Source organism: Chionomys nivalis, chromosome 14, assembly GCF_950005125.1.
Source record: "Chionomys nivalis chromosome 14, mChiNiv1.1, whole genome shotgun sequence".
In the NCBI taxonomy this organism is placed as follows: domain Eukaryota; kingdom Metazoa; phylum Chordata; class Mammalia; order Rodentia; family Cricetidae; genus Chionomys; species Chionomys nivalis.
The window spans coordinates 48,099,007-48,119,815 of NC_080099.1; positions in this window are offsets into that span (position 1 = coordinate 48,099,007).

Below are 20,809 nucleotides of genomic sequence, written 5' to 3' on the forward strand. Positions count from 1 at the left end.
GGCAGGCAGGTTTCTGTGAATTTGAGGCCAGCCTGGTCTACAGAGCAAGTTCCAGGACAGGCTCCAAAGTTATACAGAGAAACCCTGTCTCAAAAAACAAAACAAGACAAAAACAAAAAAAACAAAACAAAACCCAAAAATCAAAAGAAAACAAAGGTCTGGTGTAGCATGAATTCTAATTGTTCTTAATAATAAAAACCCAGAGTCAGATATGGTGGTGGGGGGGTGCGTGAAAGCTGAGAGATCAGAGAAGCAGTGTAACCAGCCACTAGACAGACTTTTGAACTCTGGCTAATGTGAACATTTGATAAACGAATGAATTAAATGCAAAATGGAACAAGCAAGTGCTAGCTAGGTGCTGATAGCATTTCTCCAGTTTCAGGGTGTTTTCCTTCCATTAAATGGTCATTTTTCCTTTAATATGGATTTTATTTCTTTATTCATCTTCTAAGGCATTGACTTTAACCTCATCACCGTGTCTCTAGGAGAACAAAATTTGAGCTCTTTGTCTTTTCTGAAATAAGATCAGGTGACTAAAAACATTATATATGTAATGTATTTTATATATATATATATATATGTGACATGTGTTTAACTCAGGCTCTGCTATTTACTAATTATATGGTGCTTGGGTATGGTATTCTATTTTTATGAGCCCAGCATACTCCTCTGTAAAATAGTAATGGCCAGTGCTTGCCTCAATAGAATAAATAACTCAATATATGTGAAGTTATTGCCAAATACTGAGGTCTGAACAGACAGGATTGTCTCACTGCTGCCCCTGCGGGAGTCTAGTCGTGCTGGCCTTCTCACAGTCCAGAGATCCATCCCCAGCCCCCACCCCCAGATTCCTGTCCTCTTAGGAATGCCTTTCCCTCTCTGTCCTTTCTCTTTTTCCCCCTTATTGTCACTTTTACTAATTCAATCAATTTTAAAAGGTTGTTTATTAGCCGGGCGGTGGTGGCGCACGCCTTTAATCCCAGCACTTGGGAGGCAGAGGCAGGCGGATCTCTGTGAGTTCGAGACCAGCCTGGTCTACAAGAGCTAGTTCCAGGACAGGCTCCAAAACCACAGGGAAACCCTGTCTCGAAAAATCAAAAAAAAAAAAAAAAAAAAAGGTTGTTTATTAGTATATATTAATTATATATAATTGCATGCTAACACGTTTCATTATGACACTTTCATAATGTCATAATGTATTTTGTAGAGGTTTGATTGAGAAATGTCCTCCATGCTTCTCTTCCCAACTTGTTCCCCTTTGTTATATGTATGTGCTCCAACAGGTTTCATTAAAGTTGCTTGCAGGAGTGTGGGTAATGGATTATTTGCAGGAACATGTGTACCTAACCAGAGATAGGTATGCATCTCTCTGATCCACAGGGAGGAGTGGGCCAGGGCCTCATGGGCCCCTCTTCCCATTCAACTCAGTTTTAAAAAGGCCAGTGTGTTATTCATGATTTTCTAAAGGAACAGAGCTAACAGAATGAATATGTAGTGTGTGTGTGCGCGCGCGCTTGCGGGCGCACATCACAATGGCTTACATGCTATTGTAAGCCACTCTAGGTGTGGTACTTAAGAACCAGGTCTAACAACGGCTCCATCTTGATGGAAAGGTCAAGAGTCCAGTAACCGTTTAGTCCAGGAAACCAGACATCTAAGCAGTCCCGTTCTGAGGCTGGAGTCCCAGAGGACTCCCGGAGAGCTGGTTTTCTGTCTGTGTTAGAATCCTGAAGAACTAGGTCCTTAATGAAGGAATGAACACCCGTGCCACAGGATAGAGGTGAACTGGCCAGCGAGAGCGAGGGTAGGCAGGCCAAAAAGCAAAAGCTTCCTTCTTCTGTGTCCGTTATGTGGGCTGCTACCAGAAGGTGTGGCCCAGATTTAGGGTGGGTCTTCCCAGCTCAGATGATCCAGTCAAGAAATCCCTCACAGGCCTACCCAACTGCTTGAGTCTTAGCGTTTCAGATGAGGCCAAACTGACAACCAAGACTGGCTGTGACAGCTGGACTCAAACTTGTCTCTACCATGTCAATCTTCACCGAATGACTCACACAGCTTCCTTATGTGATTTGTGTACGATAGATTTAAAAAAGATGTTCTTTTTGACATTCTTCCCCATTAAGTAGAAATAGCTCTATATATTCTATATAAAACAAACCTAAGAAGAGTTTGAACATTGCAGAGAAACAGAGAGAGCATTTGAGAATGTTGAAATACAACTAACAACGCAGTGGCAGGTTCTCCAGGTTTCCCACATCTCAGGCTTGGAGCTGAAGAAACAGGACAAACTCAGAAAGTCCAGACAGACACAGACAAAAGAACCCCAACAACCACCATATCCAAAGAAATCTTTATTTATAAAGGACAAGACCTTGGCAAGAGAGAACACTTACACAAGACCTACCGTAGAAACGCAATGGCTTCACACTACCTGTGCCAACAAAAGCCGAGTGGGAAGTCTGGGATTCTGCATTTGTGGGGCTCTCATGAGATCTCTGACCCTTCCCCTGGGCTCTCACCCACCCCTCCCCCTTTTCCTGAAATAAGGTTTCTGAGGAAGTCGAAAGGGATCCAGGGATTTCACCACTGTCCTGTAGTCATAAGGTAACCATAGTTACAGTCAACACACGGAAATAAAAATGTAAAACACAGCACCGTTTACCACTGTCATCAGATGACACACTGTTTACCTAGCAAACGTGTACATAGTCTGTGCATATAGCATGCTTATGGATTAGACTCAGTGAAAGGTGTCAGCTCTCCCGATTGGTGTACAAGATAATACTACTGCTGACAAAATACCAGAAATATTTTTGTAGATTTTAATAATATTTCACATTTTTTAAGTGGTAAGGGAAGTTGAATATCTGAAAAATTGAAGATAATATAGTAGGATCAGTAAGTCACAAGATTTCAACCTTTGTATCATGATAGTAATGGCTTGTGTGATGTTGGAGAGAGAAGGGCACAGATACAGCATGCAAAAAGGTGCCCGCGCTTTGCCTCTTTAACAAGTAAGTGTTTAATTTTATAGATGAAACATTTCAGCACGTGGAGTTGGGACAGGAAGACATACAGAGGAGACAAACAGCTCGAAGTCGCTCAAAATGGATCCAGACTTAAATATAAAGTGTAAGACACATGCGAAAGGAGAGGACGGGAGGAAGCCTTTGGTAACTAAGACTTAACAAAGCATCGTCAGGCTCAGCATCAGGAAACGCGGTCAATAAACAAGGTAATAGATGAGATGCCATGAAAATTAAAATTTTATTCCACGCAAGCCTCTGCTGAAAAGAAAGCCATGCTACAATCTGAGAGGAAGCCTTGGCAGGTCAGGGTCTGAACAAAGCCCGCGTTTCTGCTCTGCGGGGAGGACACTTAAATCACAGAAGTGGAGGAGCCACGGACAGCTAGAACCGCAGCAAAGTACACGAAGGGAATTTTCACCCGAGAACATGTACACGTGGCAAGACAGAAAGATGCACCACCAAATTAACACCATGGGAAAGCCAATTACAGCCACAGAGAATGGTTGCTAGGGGCTGAAGGGAGGAAGAGATGGACAGAAAGAACACAGAGGCTTTTCATTTTAATGATTGTTTTTTTAAAGAGCAGTTTTAGGCTCATAGAAAAAATGAGAGGAAGGTGGAGACATCGCACACACACGCTGCCCTCCCACCTACATAGCCTCTCCCAGCAGCAGCAGCAGCAGCAGCATCCTCCTATAGGAAAGCTACTCTGGATGCCGCTGCAGTGGCTCATGCCTGCCATCGCATTTGTCCATCCCATGGGGTGGAAGACACAAAAGCGAGCCCTCATTAGACCTTAGACTGGCTGACCACAGCCTGTGGGTTCATCAGTGAGAGAGCATGCCCTTCGGTTGGAAGGGAAGTCACGTACTTCTTGTTGATTTTTTTTCCTGTGAAAATAAAATGGTTCTAGATTATTTATTTAAAAACAACAATGTAGCCGGGCGGTGGTGGCACACGCCTTTAATCCCAGCACTTGGGAGGCAGAGGCAGGCGGATCTCTGTGAGTTCGAGACCAGCCTGGTCTACAAGAGCTAGTTCCAGGACAGGCACCAAAAACTTCAGAGAAACCCTGTCTCGAAAAATCCAAAAACAAAACAAACAAAAAAAAAAAACCAATGTAGTATCACTACACATCTATTAAAATAATGGGAACAAAATAGTGACAGCATCAACTAGTCAGGAACATTTGTGATCTGTCATTGCACTGTCTCTGCAGCCTCCAGATGCAGTGATCAGGTCTCTACATGCTTCTCTGGCCAGGAAGGGCCAACTGAGCTTGCTATATTTTATTTTTAGGACATGATTGGTAAAACTCTCTTTTTTTATTCATTTTTTCTCCTTTCCAAAATTCAATTTAAACCAGCCTACAACTCACAACCCTGGAGAACCTAGACAACAAAGAGGACCCTAAGAGAGACATGCATGGATCTAATCTACGTGGGAAGTAGAAAAAGACAAGATCTCCTGAGTAAATTGGGACCATGGGAGAGGAAGGGAGGGTAGTGGAGAAAAATATATGACTCAATAAAAATAATAAAAAGAAGAAAAAAGGAAAAAAAGAAGCTAGCTTTTGCTATTTGTTGCTTTTTTCTCTTGATCTTACATAAGTTTATATTAAATCTTATTATTTGTCTCAGTATTGCTGAGGGTAAATTTATGAATTGGTTCCTAATATATGTAATAGTCAATGACAAACCTGATAAATGTTTCCTGTCACTACAAAGAGTGTGGCTAACTCTCCAAAAGGGTAAATTAAGATATGATTACATGGGTATTTATGGATTAGCTATTAATTGGCCTTTCATTAAATGGTCCGTATTACAGAGCACTAATGGGGACGAGTAAGACATTGTTTCTTTTATTTGACAAGCTCACACACTAGAAACAGATGGACACTAACCATTACCTCATAATAGGCTCTATAAAGGGCAAGTCCACAGTGCTGGCGGAGCCTGAGGAACTAGGTCAGCCTGCCCTTGGCGGGTGCTGTCGAGGATTAGCACAATCCTGTGGTTCTTCTGAAGAACTCAGTTTCTGTCTTAGTTCCAAAACAGTTTCCTTATTTAACCGTGAGAAATTACAGGACACTCTGCGGTTTCAACTTTTAGGATTTGAGGTTTGAAATGCCTGTGTTATCTCTGGCCAACTTGTCCCCAATCCCACATCCAGATACACTTGTCCCCATCCAGATACAATCTACAGAGTCAGCGGATGGAGCTGTGAGCCTAGCCTTTGGAATTTGCTTCTCAAGTTCAAATCCCAGATCTGTGGCTTGTTGTTTGGCCAAGTCTAAGCTACTTAACTTCTTCAGATCTCACTTTCCTTGGCTGGAAGATGGAAGGAACGATACGTCAATGTCTCACTAATCTCCCCAACCCCAGGAGAGTGTGGGTTGTATACTATGTAGCTGCAGTCGGCCTTAAACTGTTAGTCCTCCCAGATGCTGGGATTACAAATGTTATCCCTACCCCCAGCTTATCTCTCATGAATTTTTAAAACAACTCATGAATTTCAATGGCATCATGTCATTGTATTATTTATTTCTTCCATATTTTGCATTTTTTTTTTTAAAGAGAAGGTTTCTCTGTGTTGCCCTGGCTGTCCTGGAACTCCTTCTGTAGACCAGGCTGGCCTTGAACTCACAGAGCTCCTCCTGCCTCTTCCTCCTGAGTTCTGGTATCTAAGGCATGCGCCACCCCACCCAGCTTTCATATGGCTTTTATCTACATGTTAATAATAGTTTTGGCTGTATGACAATCAAAACCTTCAAGTGATTTGATTCTTCATCTACTTAAAACAAGTTCACATTCTCCATCTTTTCCAGATGTTATGCCATTTTCCCAGAATACATATATCTACACACACATTTAACTAGAAACGAGTAGATTGGATGTTGCTGTGGGCAGGATGCTGGCAGGAAAAGGAAGACCCTGATGTTGAGTGATCTGAAGAGGGCTATTGACAAAGATGGTGGAGCATATAGAGAGGACGGAAATAAGGATGAGGGGGAGGGGAAGGGGAGAGGGAGAGAGGTGGGGGTTGCTGCCATTGTTGAACCTGGGGAGCAAGGCAAGGGAGGGAGGGAGCTCTTAGCATGAGATAGCCCCTGCCTGGGCAGAGCTGCTGCTTCTCTGGGGCCCAGGATAACACACTAAAAAGAGGCCTGGGCTGAAGACAATCTGCTCTCACTCTTGTTCTGAGCAACTTCAGAGTGAAATACAACAGAAAAATTAGAAGTGGGAAAATCACTGAGGCCCTGTCCAGGTCAGCCCAAAACCCAGAGCAGGGCTGAGATTGGTAGAACGTGGTTCTGATGGAGCAAATGTGCCGAAATCTCGGCTGGAACCTCCAAATGCTGCGCACTGCGCCCCCGTGTCTGCGCTCTGTGCGCTGGCACCCAGCCACCGAGCTTCGGGCAAGGGGCTGGAGGTTAAAATACACGGACACACACAGACAGAGAAATAGAGACACCGGTCATCCTCGAATTCCCCAAGAATGCCCCCTTTATTGTGTTCAGGGGCAGATTATATAGAGATAGCCACACCCCAGCCAAACCCACCAGAAACCACTCTCCTGCCATCAGGAACTCCTGAAGGTCTCGTGCTCAGAGCAGCTGTAAGACTCAGATCAGGGGATTACGAGAAATTCATGATCTGGGATCTCACTGCTCCCAATACAAATGAAAGAAAATCAAAACAGAAGCCAGGTTATGGTAGGGAAATTATATTGCAAAAGCAAGGAAATTTGTCCCTGAAACAAAGCAAACTCGAGTAGGTTAGCAATCTGTTACAGCAGCCTTCCAAGGTTGACTTGAAACCTACAGAAACATGGCTGCAGCCTCCCAGAAGTGTCCCGGGAGGGGATTCTGCTAAATGTTGATTTCAGGTGGAGCTAAATGAAGTTCACAGGAAACGTCTCCTTCATGATCTATAACCAGAAGACAAGGCGGATTTCCCTGAAGGGCAGAGCCGGGGTCTGAGACATGCAAGTCCACAGCCTAAGCAGAAGGACCTCATTCCTGCTGTCTGCAGGATGAAATGCGGGCTGTTTTTTCCATCCTTGACTTCACAGATGAGAGCTCTTACTGTAGCTAGCTTTTCTTCCCCTCCACCTCAGTGAGTGTGTTCAGAGCAGACGTCTTTACTTTCCAACATATGTTTGCAAGGACATGTGGACTGGAGAGCTGGCCTTTGATCTCCACGTAGGAACTAGATGACAGTTTAGACTTGTTTCTGGGGAAGGACGGATTAGTGTTCCGTATGAATTGAATACATGAGCAGAGGAGCATGGGAGCGCCATGGATCAAAGGGAAGAGCTAAAGTAGACATAGCAGATGGGTTAGCCGAGAGTGTGTCACAACTCCTCCCTGTGCTTTTCTCCACCGACACACAGCTGAGGACAGGGAGACACATGCTAAGGAGAAGACACTCGCTTCCTTTCTCCTTAGCATGTGAGTGTTACACCTAATAGAGCCTCCTGTGAGGGTCACAGAACAAAAAGATGGATGAGACACTTGTTAATTATTATTCAGCAAGATTTTCCGCTGGTGTATCATAATCTATATAGATTTAAGTAATAAAATAACCATCTTGTTGTCAACTTTTTGTCATAGTAGCTCTTTATAATCTATGCCATTTCAGGCCAAGTGAGATGGCTCAGTGGGTAAGGCACTTGCTGCCAAGCCTGATGCCCCGAGTTTGATCTCCAGAACCCACATGGTAGAAGAAGAGGAGAACCAATTCCTGAAAGTAGTATTCTGAGTTCTACCTGCACACTGTGGCACACCCAAACCTACACACATCCGCGCATACACACAAATAATAGATGTCTATCCTTTCAAATCATGCCATTCCTGGAACAATGACTCTTTCGTTGTCTTTTCACCCCCAAACTACATATTTACTAAGTAAATATGATAAAGCAATTGACATTTTGACTATACAGTTCTAGATAGAGACACACAAAGATAAATCTTGAGTTTTATAAGATTTACAAAGTCAGAGAGTGAGATAGAGACCAAATATGAACCGTGCACCTGTTGAAAGGGCTAAATTCATTAAAATGTGTAAACTATTGAGAAAAGTGACTGCCGCATGATGGTGTAGGGTGAACCATTTTCATGGGTGTATAACCTGTGGTGTCACATGGGAGCCCAGTGCCTAGAAAAGCCCTGAGCTCAGTTTAGGAACTAATGCTGTCCTCTTATGATGTGGGATTCCCCTCTGTATGCTGTGAATGTTAATAAAGAAGCTGTTTTGGGCCTGTGCAGGGCAGAATAGAGCTAGGCAGAGAAAACTAAACTGAATGCTGGGAGAAAAAAGGTGGGGTCAGAGAGAAGCCATGTAGCCCTGCTGGAGACAGACGCTGGAAGGAACTTTACCTGGTAAGCCACAGTCACATGGTGATACAGAGATGAATAGAAATGGGTTAACCAAAGATATAAGAGCTAACTAGCAATATGCTTAAGTGATTGGCCAAGCAGTGATTTAAATAATATAGTTTTTGTGTGATTATTTCATGATCTGGGCAGCCGGAACGAACAGTCTCTGTCTAACGAGATGTACACAGTGTGCGAGTTCTCCCTTCCTTGTTGCCTCATTCACACAGTGTCCACTATGCCGCACAAGCAGAGTTCAGGGACAATCAAAGCAAGAGCAAGTTGGTCACATTATACCTACAACTGAGTAAGACGGCTACATCCTGGGGGCTACGCTTTCTATTTTAAACACTGTTCTGACTGCAGAAGGAAGAGGATGAGATTCACAGAAACGTAAGGATTTGGAATCCTGATTCAGATTATTTGAACCTGGATCTTCCAAATCGCAATTCCTAAGAATCCTACTTACTTGCAAATCTTTTTACTCCTGCCAAAAAAGAGAACAATATAAACAACCTAGGAGGCTTACCTACCCTTTTTATTGTTGTAACCTCCCTGAATCAGCTGCTTGCATTGAAAATCATGATGATGGAAGACACAATGGGAACAATAGGACCACTCTGCTCCCTTGGTTTTTAAGCCCATTTCCCCATCAATAAGGTAAAGGCAGAGTGCGTTGACAGACTATGATCAGAGAGTAAAACAAAAACCACTGAGTTCTTTTTGGGCAGTATTTCAACATACAAATTCAACTACAACGTATCAGCTATAAAGTTCAGTAAGCCTAAATGCCAGGTAAGGACACATCTATCTGCCTTTACAGTCAGCAACGAAAAACCTAAAAATGGATGACAGGCACCAGGCTCGCTGGGGTATGCCAAGAGGCCTAGTACTGGAGAGGCTGAGGCAGGTGCATCATTGGAGCTCAGGCGTTCAAGACCAGCTTAGGTCAAGAAAAGCCCTCCTCCACTTTAAAACATTTGCAAGATTCATGCTAATTATTTAAATTTTCTTTCCCTAGAACGATAATTAAAATACAGGTGAAGTTGAAAACAACGCGAAAGAAAGAAGAGAAACCGTATATTTTAGTATCTTTAATAGCATTTTTAAAGTTTTTGATCAAGGAACCTTGTACTGTGTGTTGGGCTCTGTTAATTACGTGTATGCTGCTGGACTAGAACATCGCATGCACTTACCTCCTGCACACAAACGGCAATAATAAACTGCTAGGATAGTTCCTAAGTAGACATCCAATTAACAGCAATGCTTCAGTAGGTAGCCCTTTATTGAGAGGGAAAAACACACTTCTGCTGAGGTCCTGTTCTCACCTCAAATCATAGTTTAGTTAGAGAGTCAGGTTCCGTAGGAACTAGGGAAACGACATTCTTCACAATCGTCCTGCCTCAGTCTGCTGTTTTAAGTTCCCTTGATATAGAAACTAAGGGTGTGTCAGGTACCAGGTCTGTTACAGAATAAGAACTGCAAAGAGCATATTCTCTTCATGAAACTGATGGTGCCAATGAATTTAAGACATTAATTCACCACTGCAGGAAGTGAAGCCTGCTAAGTCATTAAGGACTTACACCAACACAGTGCTCCTAAATATGGGTTTCAACAGTCTTGATTGCTCACTGTTGTAGAATATTATTTTAGGATGTGTTGACTTTGTTTATGCTGTGGAACATTCGTTTAATGATGCAAAAATGTGTTGCATTATTTTATGTTGCATCTGTTTAACTCTGTGAAGCTGTGTTATTTTGCCTGCCTAAAACACCTGATTGGTCTAATAAAAAACTGAATGGCCAATAGCAAGGCAGGAGAAAGGATAGGCAGGGTTGGCATGCCAAGAGATTAAATAGAAGGATAAAAAGAGAGAAAGAAGATTAAGGAGAGAGAAAAGAAGGAAGTAGCCACCTAGCTAAACAGTTAGACATGGAATAAGAAGGAAAGAAAAAATATACCAAAATAGAGCAAGTAAATGCCTCTGGATGGGATAATTAGTTAAGAAAAGCTGACTAGAAACAAGCCAAGGTAAGGCTGGGCATTCATAAGTAATAAGTCTCTCCATGTGTATTTATTTGGGAGCTGAGTGTCAGGCCCCCTAAAAGAGCCAAAAGAGTAATGAAGAAAAAAGCACCCAACACTCACCTTCACCAAAGCCCCAGAACTCACACCAATAGAAGGTGAAAGTGGCCCCATGACCACCAAAACAGCACCCAGCTCTACTGTGGGTCTGAGAATTTTCACGAGATCTTCAGAAGCAGATGAGCAAACATAGAAGTCAGTGAGCAATGCAGGTTCTTCCTGTCACTCAAGGGCAGAAGCAGAGGCAGCTAGCAGGTAGATCAAGAACTGCTAAAAAAAAGTCCTAGATGTTTCTGCCCAGTAGGAGAGAATGTATACAATGGTCTAGTGGCGAGCATGTTTGTTTTTTTCCAAATGGAATTGCTATTCTCGCTATTCTCTCTCTCTTTCCTATTTTATATGGAGTTGTTTCGCTAAGTTGAACCTAAAGATTACATATGAAGAAAAACCGAGTGCCATCAAGGGAACTCAGAGGCCACTGAAGGGCATAAATGATACCCAGATCACTTCCGCCTCCCAGGAACTACGCCTGGAGCTGCCTTATTGATATCCACTGACTGAGGTCACAGAGGGCCACTGAGATTGTGCTGATCTTACAGTGCTGCTTTCTACACCCTCAAATTTTAATCCCAAATTACACATCTCTTTTCTGAGTTCTGTGCTTACCAGGGATGATGTACTCTCCTTCCTACCATGGTACAGAAGCCACACTGATGGCATCCTTATGTCTCATGATCTTGTGTCCTATGAAACCAGATCCATAGATTTCTGCCTGCTGCTACTTTTCCCATAGGACTCAGCTCAAGTGTTCAGCTGGTAAAGAGAGCCCTACCCAGACTCTGTCATGCTCCCTCACATCTCCTTCCCACCAATATGTGAGTGTCTGCTGCCCTTTTTGTTAAGCCCCAGAACAGAGAATACCCTTCTGGTGCTGTCAGTCCTAGTTGCTGTGGGGAGCAGATTGGTGTGAACATTCCTCTAGTCGACTTTAAAAGCCTCTATGATCTCAACATGTTTGAGCAGAAAGTCAGAAGTACTCAAAATGGGTTTGCCATTTCATTTTTCGGGACTATGCACTGGGATTCGGTAGAAGCAATAAATGAAGCATATTTATTAATAAGTGGGAGGGTATCATATCACACAGGGGAACAAGATTTTTCTTGATCTCAATTGAGGCCCTAAGGTTGAGAAATGGATGTAAAGAACCCCTCGATTATAAAGAGAGGTGCTAGGCCATCGCTTAGGATTTGCAATGGAGATGCGGCTGTCTCTTACCTCCAGTCTAACCCCTTAAAAATAAACAGCACTGGAGTGGAGGCAGGTAAGTGTGCACAGAAGATTCTGCCTTCTGACTGCTTGAGGTTGGATCAGGCTTCTAGGGTATGAAGTCTTGTGGGGCTGTCTTAAGCAGCATAGAGTGGGGGGCTGTGGTGGAGGCAATGCTGGTGAACTTAGGGTGAGGCAGACCCTTTGGGCCAGAGGGGTCTCTGCAGCTATTCTTACCCAAAGAGCCTGTAGGCGAACTCATCCCAGGAGCCATGAGGCTGCGGATAACCAGCTCTTCCGGGAAGCATACTTCCCACATCAAAGCACGTTACTTGATGGATGGACCTGCGGGCATAGTACCGAAGGGCCCCCGGGTTTCTAATGAAGGCGGCTTTAATGCAATGTCATGCAGGACCAGTACCAACAGCATCCATGAAGTTAGAGATATTTGCCTCCACTGTGGTTTAGATTTTAAGTATTCCACAAAAGCTGCTAAAGGCTTGGTTGTCATCCTAGGGTGACTGGGAAGTTCTGGAACCTTTGAGAGTTGGGGTAGCAGACCACTGAAGGCCACAAAGGGAAACCGGTACCATAAATCCCTTCCTACCGCCGGGCGGTGGTGGCGCACGCCTTTAATCCCAGCACTTGGGAGGCAGAGGCAGGCGGATCTCTGTGAGTTCGAGACCAGCCTGGTCTACAAGAGCTAGTTCCAGGACAGGCTCCAAAAACCACAGAGAAACCCTGTCTCGAAAAACAAAAAACAAAACAAAAAAAAAAAAACAACAACAACAAAAAAATCCCTTCCTACCTCTCATTTTGTCACTTACACTACCTATGCCATGATGAATGGTGCTGCCACAGGCCCAGAGAGGAAGGACCAGATGTATGGATGGAAAGCTCTGAGATGGTGAGCCAGGATAAATCCTTTCTCTTTTAAACTGTGTATTTTGTTGCAGCGATTTGAATTGCTGACTGACACATTCATGACCTGTCTCTGCTACCTCATCTGACCCTGAGGAATAAAGGGTGCATAGTTTGTGGGAGGTTATGGGTTGGGATTTGTTAAGACACAATGGGTAGAGCTGACTCCTCCCCCTTCCCCACTGCTGGCTGTAGATGGTGATGGACAGAAGTGGAGAGATTGAAGTCTTCATTTTTATCACACAGTGCTCATTAACACTGCACCCACAAAGAAAAACCTTTTAAAATCTGAAAGGGATTGGAAATCTTTGGGATATGCTTAAGCCCTCTTCCTGGGGTGGAGAAGGAAGATCTGACAGAGGATATCCAAAGATCAAAGGATGAGAGAAATGAAGGTGCTTCCTGCCTGCATCCCACTGAGCTGGCTCATTCAAAAGGCTGTTATCTTCAGCATCCTGCAGAGAAGCTGCAAAGAGAAGCAGTTAATACATAGAGATTTCAAGTAAATGCTGCACTGAAGAAAATTTGAATCGTCTCCCATGCTCTATGTACTTTACTGTTAAGCTTTCAGCATTGCTCCAGGAAGCATCACATGTGAGTCTAACACTAGCTTCTCCATTGTTGGGGAATCCCGCTCTTTAGCTCCCAGCTCAGCTCAAAGTAACCACACAGAAACTGTATTAATTGCAGTACTGTTTGGCCAATAGCTTAAGCGTATGTCTGGCTAACTCTTACATCTTAAACTAACCCATTTCTATTAATCTGTGTATCGCCACGTGGCTGTGGCTTACCAGGAAAAGGTCCATCTGGCGCCTGTCTCTGGTGGGGCTACATGGCTTCTCACTGACTCCACCTACTCTCTCTATATATATCTCTTCCAGCCTGGCTATATTCTGTTAACCAATTGGCTGAAAGCAGCTTCTTTATTAACCAATAAAAGCAACACATATACAGAAGGACTTCCCACACCATTCCATCCCTGATAGTGGAGTCATTTTTACACCTTAGTAATCTTCTAAGCAAAAAACTGCTTGTGAGCATGTGTGTGTGCATGTGTGTGCATGCATGTGTGTGTTCATGTGTGTATATGGTATATATGCACATGTACGTGCAGGTGCACATGCTTGTGCACACATGGAGGTCAAGGGAGAATATCTGTTGTCCTGCTCTATGACTCTCTGGCATATTCCCTTGAGACAGGGCCTCTCACTGAACCTGGGGCTGTGCTGGCAGCCAGCTCCATGGTTACAAGTGTGCAAGTGGCCATACCTGGATTGTTTAGTGGAAGTGCAGCAAATTTGAACTCAGATCCTTATTCTTGAGCATCAAATGCTCTAACCACCAAGCCATGCCCCAGTTCCATGACTTATTTTTTATGTTTAACATGCTGCTATAACTATCTTCATATTCTTCTGTGTGAAGTATTTGTTTTATAATTACATCTTATAGAAAGATTTCATTTCTTCTCAGTCATAATTATTTCATTTTGAATTCATGATATCTAACTAAAAGTTTATTAATTAAAACTAAAGTACTTTTTTGCACTGCCGATTCCAGGGCCTTGTTGGCTAGAAGAGCTGTTAGCACAGAGCTTGGCTTTAGGATCGAGAGCTCATGGATCAGGAAATCCATCCCAGGAGGAGCGGTTTCTGTTGGCAGCGATGATGTTTCTGTTGTTGTTAAAGGAGTCGTGTTAATTGCTCCCGTTGTTAGCTCATTCCACTCTTTATTTCTCCACCATACATCATACTAACAGGCCATTTCATTTAATGCTATTTCCTTTCAGAATTCTTCTATAAAGTACTCATTTGTTTTCAGTATGGGAGATTTTATTGTAGTACAGTTATATTATCAGACTTCCTGTTGTCTTGAGAATTCATGCTTATTTTATTATAGAAGTTAGATGCTTTACATAAATGGAGTCAATCATATGACATATGAGAAAACGAAGGGTGAAGTCACCAAAGATGTTTTCCTAATAATAATTAGTCATGAAATTTTAAATAAGTTGTGAGCAGAATGAAGCATTTATTGAAATATTTTTTGCTTATAAAATGCAGCTTTTTAGAGTAACTATGGATTCAGAGGAGGGAAGTCGATAGTGAGAACAAAGAATGATGTTCTAACTCAACTCTGCATGGTGAAAAGAGCAAAAGCTGGTGTCCAAGGACCCGCTAAGGCTCCATTATTTTTAATTTATACAGGACAACTTGGAAAAAGGTACCAGACTTTTCAAGTTCAACTAGAAGTTTTGGCAATATGTCTTTCAGGAGAGAAAGCTGGACTCCTCTCCCTTGCCGTTGGCAATAAACCTCACAGTGACTGATCTTCGTGACCTCACCCAGGAATTTGGCTCGAATGACCAGCTTTAATCAACCTGAAAATAATGCCTCTTTGTCTGCTGGAAAACAAATGGCGACAGATCGGCTCTTTCTGCTATAACACACGGCCCAGATGACAAGCCTTGCCCATGAAACTCTTAGGGAAGCATGGGGTACCATTTGAGGAGTTAGCTGTGTGTGAAAATCTTAATGAACCCAGTCACCTTGTCATTGAAAGGCTAAGAGGCAGCTGTCTGAACAGATCAGCCATTAAATCCTCGATATGGGGCGGTTTGACCTTAGTTAACGTATTGTAAAAGACAGAGTTTCACAATAGAGTCAATTTCGAAGTCTGAGCCCGGAGCCTGCCCACCAGACAGTTCTGTTAGGCTACGCCTCAATGAAGCGGGTGGTTTAGTTAGCCACTGGTACAAAAACAAAAGGTGGACTACTTTCCTCTCCTTAAAAAGCAACGCAAACCGGTTTTATGAAATTAGAACCACTTTCTACAATTAGCATTCGTTCACTAACCACCTTTGCTCTCCGGAGTGTTAAATCAGGGTTCTCCTAGGAACACCGGAGACCCGTGGTGGGTAGCTAAAAGAAACATTTATGCTAACCTTTGCATTATGATTACTTCTGAATGTGGATGTTTCTGGAGTCCTAGGATACAGAAAACCACAAAGGGAAAGAACAAAGCCACCGGAGCAGTCTTCCCAGAGGAGGCACCAGGACACTGGCAAATAGGACTTAACAGGCTTCACACATTCCTAAGAACTCACTGCACTTGCCAGACACGATTGCAACTGGGTAAGGCAGTGTGATGGGCAGTGTGATGCCTGGAGAAGGGATGTATGTGATTTCTGTGTTGGCCCATTGTTGGCTCATTGCAGAGAATGGAACCCTCCTCCCTCCACCACCACCACCATCAATTACAATCTAGACTTGGTGAATAGGAACTATCTTGGTCTGCTCAGATGAGGATGAATCCTTCCCACCATGGTTGTGGTCCTACTCTTAGGTGAGAAACAAGCTCTTATTTTACTTAAGGCATAGTTATTTTGGATTTGGATCTTTGAATAATAGCAGAATCGACTTCTCAGTTAAAATAGCAATATAGTGAGAGTTGTAAGGGACACTGTGAGCCCTAAATAAATCCAGACATAAACTTTAGATATTATGGTGGGCAAAAACCAAAGTCACATCTTAGGGTAGACTGAACTCATTTGCAACTGCGGCCTCCAGTTTCCGGTCTTGTTTCTAAAGCCTGGACTCCGGCAGCCCTGTAACCCTGCCACACACCACACACTCCTTCCTCCTTATTCCAGGTGCTTGGAGCATCCCTCACAGGATGCTGTGCACATGGTTTCCTCCCCATAAACCGAAACATTCCACCCTTTAGGGAAGATCTCAAACAACTCAAAACAGCTTCAGGAGGATGAGATCCTATAATAGCTGCACTTGTAACTGTAATGATGCTACAGGCCTTTCGGGGACTCTTGGGGTACTGGCAGATTTTCATACCTCACCTTGCCTAAGTTGTTTGTCCTCTGTGTCACTTGAGCGTTCTCTGGAATGGTGACAGAAAGGCTCAAGGGGCGATTTTTCAACAGCATGTGCCCCACTACCCGGCTGTCCCTTTTCGTTAGAAGTCACCAGATGTTGAAAAGGCTGTAACTGGTGGCTATGACAAACGGAATAGACTGTTGTAGGGTTTTGTCTGTAACATTGTCAGGTGTCATACACATCTTACCAGACCAGAGTACCGCAAGAATTTGACGGCTGTGCCTGGCCCTTTTATACTGTGTAGATTGAAACCCATCCCTGTTCCTTTAGATGCACCTGCATGTCTCTCTGATGCCTCTCCAGTGTGCAAACCACTCAGAGGTTAACATTGTGTCATCTATATGACAAAACCTTTTTGAGAAGGTGACAATATCTTGAGCCACCATCCCATAACACATAGTGGGGTTACAAAGAGAACCTTGGCAAAGCTCTCTGAAAGTCTGCTGTCATCTGACCCCAGAAGTTCACGACTAAGAAGATACTAAAGTCAAGTGTAAGCAGGACTTAATACAGCATGGAATCAATGGTTTTGTTTGTTTGTTTTGTCGTTTGGAGACAGGGTTTCTCTGTGTAGTGCTGTCCTGGAAATCGCTCTGTAGACCAGGCTGGACTTGACCTCACAGAGATCTGCCTGCCTCTGCCTCTCAAGTGTTGGGATTAGAGCCACATGTCACCGCCACCCCACCTGTCAATTTGTATCAGTCATTTCTGCCACAGATTAAGGCTGGGTACAAAGCGTGAATGAGGCATCGACTCAATTAGATCCCTGTAACCTTCAGTCATTTCCTCTGAACCACGATGTTTCCATATCTTGGAGGTCTTTCCCGGAGTTGCCCTATATTTCTCCAGCCCAATGAACCCAGTGGGCTTGACTTAATCTGCTCAGACCAACCAGGGCCCTGGGAAGCAAAGCCCTGCTCTCTGCAGCTGCACTTGCTCCATGGGTCAGAATGGCCTGGGTTGTCACCGTGGCTGTAGCTGTAGCTCTTGCCTCTCCACACCTGGTTGTTGGGGAGTTCCTTACGGGACAAACCAACTCTGCGTCTGCTATGACCTTTTGTTGGAGGTAAATGTACCCTCCTCATCCTGGGGGAGTAACTACCCACCCGGGACAGGCGTGGCCCTCTTCGCCTGTATTGTTTTATCATGGGTGTCTTCTGTGGACGGCTCCTCAGGTTTTAACACCTTCCAACAGTTCCTGGGCACGCAGTTTGGTTTCCTATCAGTTACTTTCCCCATCAGGAACTCCAGCTCGGCACAATTCTTGCCACATTTGTCTTTAGTAACTGACAGCTTTCTCCCTCGGCTTTACCTTTTTCTTATCTCTAGCTGGCTCCTTGTGGACTCTTTAGATACTTGTGTAAGTCACTGAGCTCTGCCAGACTTTCCTACTCTATAAAGATCTTACCCCACCAAAGGGCTCAGCAAAACCACTAAAGCTTCCTACCAGCCTCAAGGTCCCTGTTGGAGCAAGCTTTTAAAGTCCACCGTGAACACAGTTCTATCTGGTCCAGTGAACTGTGGTTCAAACACAGCTCCTCTTCTTCCCAGTTCCTTGAGGAGCATCTGCCCCTTCGCTATGGTCCTCCAGCCCTGCTATCGTGGGGACCTCAGGTGGAGGTAGCCAAGCGTTCCTAATGGCTTTCCTAAGTCAGTCTCTGAGAGACCGATTCCTCTCACCGTCTCAGGTTATGCCGCCTTGGACGCAAGAAGGGATGAGACTTACATCTCTTGGCTCTGCTGCTTCCACAGCAGTCAGACGAATCCATCCGCTCCCATGTCACACAGCCTCACAAGCCAGGCTGTGGCAGGCTCTTTCATTGCTTATTTAAGTCGTCTCTAATCCCAGTAGTTCAAGGGCCGAGTGTTTTCTGATGGCCCGAGGTTCTTGGACTGGACCATTGTAAAAAGTGTCCAGCTGCGCTTTGACTCACAGGCGTTCTCTCTCTCTCTCTCTCTCTCTCTCTCTCTCTCTTTCCAGTTAAAGGTCAGAGGTGAGGACTGACTTCTACTGTTTTAACCTCCTCTCTCATCCTCTCATTTATCTAATTTACTTGCTAATCAGAGGCTAACACGGAGGAGGATGCTAGCTGCATCCCCCTCTTTCTGTTACAATTGCTGCTTTACACAAACAAGTTCCTGCTTGGCTGCCATCTCGGCTTCAGATGCATTTCTAACTACACACAACAGAGGCCAGGCAACCTCCGCCGCCGTCGCTGCTCACATTCTCAACCCTTGTGCACTAATCCTAAAGACTGCACACGTATTCACTAAGCTTTTAGCTGTTTTCAGGGCATCTTGGTGTTCACGTGGTAGACCCTATCTACTCATCAAGCAGCTGTGCCACCCCGTACCACATAGACTGCCATCCTGGGATTCTTCTCTCACACACCCTAACCCTGATGCTTCAGCTTTAGTGGCGCGTCTCACTGCCTGTAGCAAGAACAGTGCAACCGGTGTCCTAGCACTGAGGACGCAGAAGGACCACTGTATCGGAATTCCTCCTGTGATGCTCCCTGGCGAGCTGCTCAGCCTCAGTTACATGCCTTGCTACCCACAGCCAGAATCATTCATTCACGTCTCCCTAGCTCATCTCTGGGCTCTGTTGTGTCCCCGTTTGGGCACCATTATTTTGTGTGACAAACCTTTTCCTGGGGGGACATGTCTATTCTGCCATGACAAGTCAAAGTATGGATACTACATGGGTGGAAAAAGATACTCCCAGAGGCCATAAGGTGATTAAATGAGAATTCCAGTGCCAGGGGTGGGCCTCCTGCCTGTAAGTTGTTGGCAGGGAAGGCCCTTAGGCCTCACAAACCATAAAAGCTATTATTGGCTGTATGCCCAAACTAGATAGTAAGATCCGATTGCTGAAGATTCCGCATGTGCATGCTTTGACTGTAGGCCATGGAAAAATTAGGTTGGGACTGAACTGGAAACTCTCAGCCTGTTGGCTGGCTTTTATAATGCCAGAGGGGGTATGTAGGCTGCCGGCAGGGAACTGTCACCAACATTCCTGCTCAACTACGGACCCTGTATGTGCAAACACCAACATACCAGGCAGATGCTGGCTTGGCTAGGATGGGTAAGACCAACAGCCTTTCAATTTAATTTATAGTCCCTCTACAAGAGGGAGGCATTCGCATCTGGACTGTAAGTCAAAATAGCATCTTATGATTTGGGGAAGTCGTAGGTTCCAACGGGGAAAGAATTTCCATGGTTTTACTAGATGGATGCCATGTGCCTGTCAATCTGCCTTCTTAATGTGTACTTCTACCCATAGATCATCACCATTGCCAGCTTCATAATCACTAGTGGTGCTCTTGAGAATAACCATTGCTGTGACAAAGAGGCCTAATTCTTAGCCATAGGTAAACATCTGTAGTCACCTGCTCCAAGGCTCAGCAATGATGGCTAAATGGGTGGTGGTGGTGTATAAGAGGCAGAGAAAGAGATAGAGTGTTGTGTAATAGTTTCCTCCAAAATTGCAACATTCCACCACACGGGAAGTTTTAAACAGAAAAGTAAACAAACTCTAAACAGCTTACGGAAGTCCCTAAAACTAACTAGATTCCCTAGGGCCCTCCTTGCCAGAGTAAACTGTGAAAGCCGAAAGTTCCCCCTTAGAGAAGCAGAGTAAGGCTACAAAAATGACTCTGGTAAACCAAGTGACAAAGAAGAATTTCAGACAAGCTAAGCTACAAAAACACACCCAGGAGAGCCGGGCGGTGGTGGCGCACGCCTTTAATCCCAGCACTCGGGAGGCAGAGGTAGGCGGATCTCTGTGAGTTGGAGACCAGCCTGGTCTCCAAGAGTTAGTTCCAGGACAGGCTCCAAAACCACAGAGAAACCCTGCCTCGAAAAAAAAAAAAAAAAAAAAACACCCAGGAAAGCCAAGTGACAAAGACTCTTTGAGACCAGAACAGTCTCCTGGAAGAAACAAGCTGCCTGGAAGAGGTTTAGACCAGAGTTACTTGGAGAAGACATTCCCCGAGTTGCTTGCAGGCTGTACAGGATGCTCTAGATTTCCCAAATCTTATGAGTTGTTACCCATGCTGGGGTGACCATTGGTGATGTAGCTGTCTTTGAGTCATTTCTGCTTTTGTGAGTAACTCCTCACCCATATTTCTGTAACTCCAATAAAAGTCATTGGCTCATCAAGTTGGACTTTGGTGGTATCTATACTTCGATCGGTTGTGGGTTCCCTATCTGGGGTGAATAGACGTATGTATTCCCCAAAA